This window comes from Quercus suber, unplaced genomic scaffold, assembly GCF_002906115.3.
Source record: "Quercus suber isolate HL8 unplaced genomic scaffold, Cork oak 2.0 scaffold_596, whole genome shotgun sequence".
NCBI classification, from domain to species: Eukaryota; Viridiplantae; Streptophyta; class Magnoliopsida; order Fagales; family Fagaceae; genus Quercus; species Quercus suber.
In genome coordinates, this window is record NW_027070040.1 from 449,564 (window position 1) to 456,956 (window position 7,393).

Genomic DNA, 7,393 nt, shown 5'->3' on the forward strand with positions numbered 1-7,393 from the left:
TTTTATATTTTTTTTTCTCTCTCTAGAGAGGCTGATTCCTCGACTCAAACTTGCAGCTGGTTACTTTTGGTGGAAGGAACTTGCCATCACACCAAGATCCGACCTCAATAATCTAAAATGAGTTTATATGTGATGAGATTTTCCACAGCTCTATGAATTGAAATTTTTGCTCCACTACAATAAATTCATGTAAAATTTGTTGCAAGCATAGCATATATCAATTGCACATTACATATCATGGTCTAGCCCATGGAAGAAAACTTCTAGCATCCACCCCACCCTTCCCCAAATGAAAAACCTCTGTTCAGGTTGCATTATAACAGCCGCTTGGTCAGTGAACAACATATCTAAGGACAGACTGGAAATTGCCATCATTAACACAGGAAGGTGAATAAGAGAGGAAAAGAAAGGCAGACAAACAAATCTATTTAATAGTGGCTGCAATGGTGTTTACAAGAATCAAAATCAACATAGAAACTTATAAAGACAGAACTATTGAGCTTATGCATGAAATATTAACGTAACCTTACTCACATCCTCAAGCAAGGAAAGATCTCTGGCAGGATCAAGCCAAGCACTGTAAAGTAAAGGCTTATTGTCAGCTCATAAGACAAAGACCATGCAGAGTCCCAAAAAATTTCCGTCAAAAGATCTACTTCAATATCAGCATAGAAGGTTAGAAATATTACTTGTCACGACTACCGTAAAACTCAACTAAAACATGTCTGCCAGTATCTTGGTTCTTTGAGTCAGCTGAAGTGGATCTTTCATCCATGATCTGAAGATGTCACTTAACTTTTTGTCAATCCAGAAGTACTGACTTTTTAATTGAAACTAGTATATAAATTTTGTATCCTCACTTGTGTCCTTGTAAGAACAAGGTCGAGGATGAGTTCATGGGTTCAAGACCCACTGTGTGCATATGTAATTACCAATAAAAAATTCTTATCTTCACTTGGTTTTGATAAGTAAAAAACTCATTGAGGTTGTGTAGAAGGGGCGCAACCCTAGTACACAGGATACAAAGGAAGTGCTGGAAAAAGGGAAAGATACAATATAATATGTGTTAGAGTTACTTCTAGTTGTCATTTATTCTAAAATATTAGTAAGGGTATTTTTGTAATCATGTCATGAACCCTAATATAAATATATGCTAAGGTGTGGGCTTGATCGTTGATGCCCTCAACTTTTTCTTCTTTTCTCTTTGTCTCTCTTCTCTTCTCTCCTCATTATTCTCACTCAACTCTAAATTTTTATATTTTACAACTTAACTATATACATTACCTAAAATTCCTATGATCCAGGAACTCTACAAAGTTCGAAGTATAGAATGAAATTGAAGCCTAAACAGACTCTCAAACAGAATTTAACACAAGACTTCTGCTTTAGAATAGAAAAGTGATAGTTACATTTATATAGTTCAAACTATCATCTGCTTAGAACCAGCATAACCCAATTGTATAACAAGTTTTCTTCCAGCCCATAAATAAGTTGTCGCCAACCTCCAACCTCCAAAGTTTCTAGAAGAGGAAATAAACACTTTGATTTCCAGATCTGAGGAAAATGAAGGATTCAAAAACTGGAAGTTTGAAACATGTAATATAAGATTTCAGAAATCATGTGACTTTTATTACTAATATGGGACAATCTAGTGAACAGGATGTGTACAAGAAAGTACCAGGGGAAAAAGGATGTTTCATGTGTCACATTAGATGAGATAGCCCGTATCTCCTTCATAAATATCACCTAAGTTACATTAAAAGGCTGTACATGGTTCCTTAAATCAAGTTACAGAAAGAAAATATAACTTATATCTAAGAGGGGAAAAAATGATAACAAGAAAGCGCAATAGAAGATGGCAGCATAACATACCTCAGCAGGCCACCATGTCTTGTAAGCAGTTTTAGCCCACACAACGCTCCCTGGTGTAATGCAAAACTGTTGCTTTCTGTAACTTGTGATTTTTTGGGGGTAAATTCCAGTGACCTTGCAGTAATCACTTGATTGTTCACCAACATTTCTGTATAAAAAAGGAAAAAATCATTGCAATGTAACTGGATTCAAATATTTTGCATGGTATGAAAATGTGCCGAACAAACCTATCACTGCAGGAGCCATAATTTTCATTTTGGACTATTGTTTCAACTTCTACAACTGTAGTTTCAGAGAAATTGGAAGCAATCTGTGGTCCCTTATTCTGGGACTTGCTGCACCAAACCAGAGAATGCTCAGGCAATTTCCTTCCCTCAGCATTCCTGTCATGCAAACTATTTGTGGTGACATTGGACAATCCAACTTCCAACAGGATGACCCCAGAGAGGAACCTGTGGACAATATTGTTTGCAAGAAAAAGTTGATAAAAAAATAAGCTTTTTGAAAAACTCATTACATAATAATTCATTCCTGAGACACAGTAAAGTTGAACAGATGAGACTATAATGACCATTGCCCACACACAGTTAAAAAAAACTTAAGAAGTATTTTTCCAAACTTAAATTGCCCTTTGAGTACTCAAAGCATTATCCTAAGGATCATCCTCTCGCGTGCTCTAGTAACAGAGATGATCTTTCTTTCTTTTTTTTTTTGAAATCCCCTTCTTCTACCACCCAATTAGCAAAACAGCATAATTTCACTGTACCATTAATGCCTATAAGAGAGACAAAATCAACCCTAGATCTCTTATTCAACATCAGAGACTTTCCCAGTTGAGCTAACTAGAACCCACGAAGAATATATTTGATTTATTATAGCTAATATCATAAATTACAATATTCAAACCCATACACAGTCATAACTCATAAAACTTATGAATTCTGACAGGCAGCAAGTAATCGACCAAGGTATATAAACCTCGTATACATAAACATCTACAAAATCACACCATGGATCAGCAATCTTTCGGGAGGAAAAAAATAACATAAACCCCTCAATCAGCCTTATAAGTATCTTCAAAAGGAACAGATAATTCATTAATTCCCAAGTTGACATCTTTAGAGCTATATAAGGCAACTCCTAATTCTTCATGGGGACACAGCTTATAACAGTGCCACAAATAGAATCCACGAAAAACCCACTAAGCTATTTAGTTTGCAACAAATCCTAAACATACCTCAGAAGATTTAAGTCCATTTTTGCAACTAAGAAAGCAGAAATTGACAAAATTCAATTCAAATTCATAATAAAAGTTATATCAGAGAAATGGGATTTACTCAATTATAATTCAACCGAACTCAAAAGTGATAAAAGCAATGAAACATGAACACACTTAATCAATTCCTAAAAAAAAACTATGATAACACCATCTTAGAAAAAAATCAAACTACCAACTTTAGTTACTATAATTCAAAAATGTTAATGCTAAGAGAGAGAAAGAGAAGGACCTGAATTGGAGATGGAAGGAAATAGAAGAAAGAAAAATCAAAACGGCGTTGGGTTTTGAGCTTCTGGCTTTTGAGAATACTTCGATATGTTATCAAACTTGCTCTGTTGAAATTCTTCACACGTCAAATTACAGGAATCTAGAAACCACCTCATATATTAAGCTTTAAAATCACATAAATGATAATAAATTGCATGTTCTATCTGGAAAGTTTGCTTTTTAAAAACATTCTAATAAGAGAATTCACTTATCTATCATTACAGAATATACGTGTGTGTGAGTGTAATAAGATTTCATTGAAAACAAAAGAATACATAAAAAAAAAAAAAAAAAAAAGTACATATGAACACTAGATGATTCCAATATGTGAAAATGTTATTTCGGCCTTATAAACTCGAATACATGAAGCCTCTGCCCAGCTGAATTTGAAATGAAATGTGTATATTACCATAGTGTGATTTTAAGCCCCTTATAATGTGATTCAAAGAAGTTAAAATCGTCTAGAGTAGGATCCTTCCCCTCACTCCTCAGTCAATCCTTTCCAAATAGTCATCAGGATTCATATTCAGAGTAGGATTTATGATGTCTGCAAGTACTTTCGATATTATCCAGTGTGGTCTCAAAGACCTTTTTACCTAAAAAACCTTATACTTTAATATAGTGAAAAACCCCATGGTTAGGGACCATGCCTCATGAAGTGGAGGTTGCAATTTCAAAACTCACCTTCCCCTCCCCTTGAGGCCAAAGTCTTATATCTGTATATTGTGAACCCTAACTTGTTAACTTTCTGTTTATATTTCACTTCCAGAATCTAAATGCAGTTTCAAGCATGCATGTCAAGGTTTGTGATTGACACACATTGTTGGTTAACTTGGCAGTCTAATCTTTAAGGAGAATCACTTCCCAAACATGGTTACATTAATTTGGGTAACTCTTTATATTTTTCACGAATAATATACATCTTGGTGGGTCTGTGTATGTGTGTGTGTGGTTTTTTTTTTTTTGGGGGGGGGGGGAGTGAGAGAGAGAGAGAGAGTTGAATGGTTTCTCATAATTACCTTAGGATGAAGAGTTTCAACATATAATAACTCACGGACCAAAGGGAAAATTGCATCCTCAACCATCGCTTTGGCTCTATATATGTTACAAGGCTCAGTTTTACCTTTTCATTTAACCACCAGGGTTTAGATTTTTCCGGAGGTAGTTCAATAGAGTCTGCACATATAAGCCAATAGACATCATAAGAAAAGAACATTTCAAAATGAGATACCAAAATTTTTTGGAGGAGCTAGCAACGAAAGTGCTTCATCTTCTTTACCTTCTTCTACAAAGAGGAAAGCCAGAGTTAATCTGGCATCAATATTGTCCTCAAGCATTTGTAGAGCTGAATTGGATTGGAAAATTAATAGTGCAGACAAGAGGTACAAGCCCCTAATTACACAAACATATAGGAGGAAGTGCAAAAAGAAGACGACCCAACCTATGACCTTATGGATGGAGTCTATTAGTTATTGGGTTTGAGTTTGAGCAAGCCTGAATATTTAATAATTAGGATTTCTTTATGTTAGCTATTTAAACACTTTTTGGGATTATTGTAAAATAGTTTTGAGAATTATTAAAAAACGTATGTTTTCTTTTTATTGGTGTCGACTCTAGTTTTGCTTGGTGTTGACTCCTAGGGTTTATCTTTTTATTCTATTGTTGTTTGTGGTTGTCCTATGTCAGTTTTGGTATCAGAGTAGATTTCCTGTCCATACAACACAACTGTAGACAACCACTTGAAAGCAAAACTATCAAAAGAGCAAACCAGCCAAGGATGACATTTCCTTTCAAGTATTTGCCCTATGAGATCTTGAACAAGCCCAAACCAGCCCCTGTAATCCGTATATACCTCGCAGCCCCACATGAGTTTTTCATCCCCAAGCCAACAGAGAAGCCAGTGACACCTCCTAAGCTGGTGACCACCATCTGTGCTTGTCTCTGATCACAACCCACACCCACAAACCAAAAAAAAAAAAAAAAAAAAAGTAAGAAAGAAAGAAAAAGAAAAAGAGACCTACGTCGAGACACATCGACCACCTCGATCCACCACCGCTGAGATTGACCCATTAGCCGCTGAAACCTCCAGACCAGCACCTGGCCGCCACCAACACCATCATCACTGTCGACCACTGCCGTTGAGGACGTCGACCACCACTGTGTCCTGTGCTGCTGCTGCCTTCCCTGTCTTCGTGTAGCACAATCGTCGGCCTTCTTCTTTTCTTCTTCTTTTCTTTCGTGCAAGAACTAATTTTCTTCCTTCTTCTTCTTCTCCATCGCCGAGCCGGTTATAATGCTTCTTTTAGTTTTGTGGTTTTCATTTTTAGTCTGTACTGGAGCTCTTTTAAAGTCCTTTGAATTTCTTTTAGTCTATGTCTGTCGTTCAGTGTATTTTATTATTTTTGCCCCCCCCCCCAAAAAAAAAAAAAAAGAGTAAAAAGAAATCAAAAAAAAAAAAAATCAAAAAAATTAAAAAAAAAAGAAAAAAAGAAAAAGAGAAATATTGTTACTGTGATAGCCCACTGCATATATTGGGCTTTTTAAATTGTTCATCCACAGGTACATTTGTCCAAGTAAGATCCAGTCACTTGAGGAGCCAAGCATGTGACTATCAAGTGCAGTAAGTTGGCCACTGGCAAGGGTACAATTCTTACTCTCTTTTTGGTGGATTCAATTTTGTCTCATTGAAAAAATAATATCTTTATATTTTTTATGTGCATGTCCCACCATACCCCACTGGCTTACCCATTTTGAGCTCAAGTTAGCTATTTTATTATTTGTGCTTTCTTTTAGTAGCCATTCTAAAATTTCAAAAAAAAAAAAAAAAAAATTCTTTGAAGTATCTAATTCTCATTATTAATTGTGGAGCTTATTGGAATTTGACTTTTATTTGGGCTATCTCTCAATATTGTGAACACTGTTACTATTTGACTGCAATTTACTCCTTTGATTCATTGGTCTAATCTCTACATGCACTCTTGTTTGACCTTAATTTTACATTGAGAATTGGTTACTTGAGCTTTTGTGAATCTCAATCGCATTCATAAATATAGTGTGCATGCATCTGCGTGGTGGTCAAACAAGAGTGGATGGTCATGCCTTTTGGATTGTCCAATGTTCCTAGTACCTTTATGAGAGTGATGACTCAAGTGCTTAAGCCTTTTATGGGGAAGTTCTTGGTTGTGTACTTTAATGACGTCCTCGTCTATAGTAAGTCTAGGGAGCAACACTTAGACCATCTAACTCAAGTTTGTACTACTTTTAGGAAGGAGTGTTTATATGGAAACCTCAAGAAATGCTCTTTCTTCAATGATAAAGTCATCTTCTTAGGTTTCATAGTATCCTCTAAGGGAGTTTTTGCCGACACCCAAAAGGTTCAAGTGATTGTGGAGTGGCCCGAGCCCAAAAATATCCATGAAATTCGAAGCTTTCATGGGCTCGCTTCCTTTTACCGCCGATTCATCAAGGGGTTTAATACCATTATGTCCCCCCATCACTGACTGCATGAAACAAGGGGAGTTTGTTTAGACTAAAGCTGCTACTAAGGCTTTCCATGAGGTAAAGCAAAAGATGACTGAGGCACCTGTCATGCGTCTCCCTGATTTTACCAAGCCTTTTGAAGTGGAATGTGATGCCTCAGGTATTGGTATAGGGGGAGTACTTAGTCAAGAGCGCCACCCAATTGCATATTTCAGTGAGAAATTGAATGACGCTTAGTAAAAGTACTCCACATATGACAAAGTATTTTATGCCATTATTCAAGCTCTTTGGCATTGGCGCCATTACCTATTGTCTCGAGAATTTGTTATCCACTCTAATCATGAAGCTTTGTGCTATCTTCATTCCCAAAAGAAGCTGAATTTTAGGCATGGTAGTTGGGTTGAATTTTTGCAATGCTACTACTTTGTGGTGAAACATAGGGCGGGAGTTGAGAATAAGGCTGTTGATGCACTAAGTCGAAGGGTGTCTTTGCTA

General features: G+C 36.3%; 1 long non-coding RNA gene across 1 annotated transcript; it reads right to left on the minus strand.

The window, feature by feature from the left end:
- Window positions 1-289: 289 nt before the first annotated feature.
- Window positions 290-1,938, minus strand: LOC136063925 (uncharacterized). The gene is made up of 3 exons (XR_010625576.1): window positions 1,873-1,938; window positions 690-778; window positions 290-577 (listed from the first exon to the last, which is right to left on the minus strand). It is a non-coding gene; the product is annotated as an uncharacterized LOC136063925 (long non-coding RNA).
- Window positions 1,939-7,393: the final 5,455 nt, after the last annotated feature.